Genomic DNA, 1,933 nt, shown 5'->3' with positions numbered 1-1,933 from the left:
GATATGAAACAAAACAAATTTTGAATTGGTATTTATCGTGTATACAGCGTTGTTGATTCCAGATAGCTTTTAGCTCTTTTCAATTGCTAAACAATGCAATCCATTGGTGTATTGATACTATTGACTCTTATTCTGTCGTTTTTGCCTTTCTCATATAAAGAAAGGCTATGCAATCACTGTAAAAATCGACTTTTTAACGGAGGCCCGGAGGGCCGAGTGTCATACACCATTCGATTCAGTTCGTCGAGATCGGCAAATGTCTGTGTGTGTGTATGTATGTGTGTGTGTGTGTGTATGTGTGTGTGTGTCATTTAAACTCACACAATTTTCGCAGAGATGGCTGAACCGATTTTCGCAAACTTAGTTTCATATGAAAGGTATAACGCTCCCATAAGCTGCTATTGAATTTTTAGTTGATCCGACTTCCGGTTCCGGAGTTACGGGTTGAAGAGTGCGGTCACACAGCAAATTCCCATATGAACTGGTATCACCATGATGTTCAAATGATGTAAAACATATTAAAATTGATGTAACATTACTCTAGTTTGAGGGTCTGGATAACTAATGATCAATCAAAGCAGCTTTGACCACATTGGCTACCTATGACAGTTCATGACGCCCCCGGGGAACCCGCCAAGTTCCTAAGCTAATATCACACCCATTCCCCAACGAATTCTCTACCGATTTTTACAAACTTGATTTCAAATGAAAGATACAGTAATACCGTTGACTGCTGCTGAATTTCATTCTGTTCTGACTCTTGCTTCCGGAGTTACAGGGGTGTTAGTAAGGATGCACTGGAATTTCCCATGTAAATCGGTACAATCGTAATACCTCAGAGGCTAAAAACTATTGAAATTGTCACCAAATTACTTCTAATCGCAGATCTAGGTCACTGATTGCCAATCAAACATTCTTTGAATATATTATCCACTATCGACGATTCCGGAAGTCCGGAATTCCGGGCATATTCCACAAATAAAGTCTCATCGGTTCTTCGCTGATGACTGAACCGATTTTCTCAAACCAAGTCTCAAATGGAAGGCAAAATATGCAGCTGAGTATTGCATCAGAGCCCCTCCCCCCTGCCTTGCCCTTATATCTCCCTCCTTCATCACTCCCCTCCCCTTGGACCACCTTCACGCCCGCATTTCCTTCATCCACCCCGTATACCGAAATAAGATGAAGGATTTCTGACGCATCCTCCACTCCCACTCTACTAACCCCCCATTCCCTCCACTTTTAAACCCATTCTACCAACATTTCAAAATATAATCACATGAAGATAACATTGAACTCATGCTGATTAAGCTAATTAAATACTATTCTTTTGCCTTTCTCATATAGAAAGGTTACGCAATTGCTCCAAAAACCGACTTTCTAACCGAGGCCCGGAGGGCCGAGTCTCATATAACATTCGACTCAGTTCGCCGAGATCGCAAAATATCTATGTGTATGTATGTGTGTATGTGTGTATGTATGTATGTATGTATGTATGTATGTAAATGGATGGTATGATATGCAGATGGGTGTTGCATCGTTCGCCCCTCTCCTCCTTACAATTGCACCTCACCCCTTCATCACCACCCTCGGACCACCCTTACACTCGCATTCTCTTCATTGACCCCGCTACCGAAAGTGTATGTGTGTCATTTAAACTTACACAACTTTCTTAGAAATAGCTGAACCAATTTACACAAACTTAGTTTGAAATGAAAGGTATAGCGCTCCCATAAGCTGCTATTGAATTTTTAGTTCATCCGACTTTCAGTTCCAGTGTTACGGATTGGAGAGTGCGGTTACACAGCAAGTTCTCATATAAACTGGTAACACCATGATGTCTAAATTATTAAAATGGGCTAATTAGCCGCTAGATTAGCCTGACTCCAAAGCAGATTACGAGTTGTCTTGATATAAGTCTACCTCATTAATA

Source organism: Topomyia yanbarensis, unplaced genomic scaffold (genome assembly GCF_030247195.1).
Source record: "Topomyia yanbarensis strain Yona2022 unplaced genomic scaffold, ASM3024719v1 HiC_scaffold_18, whole genome shotgun sequence".
Lineage (NCBI taxonomy): Eukaryota > Metazoa > Arthropoda > Insecta > Diptera > Culicidae > Topomyia > Topomyia yanbarensis.
Note: the sequence above shows the minus strand (reverse complement) of the source record.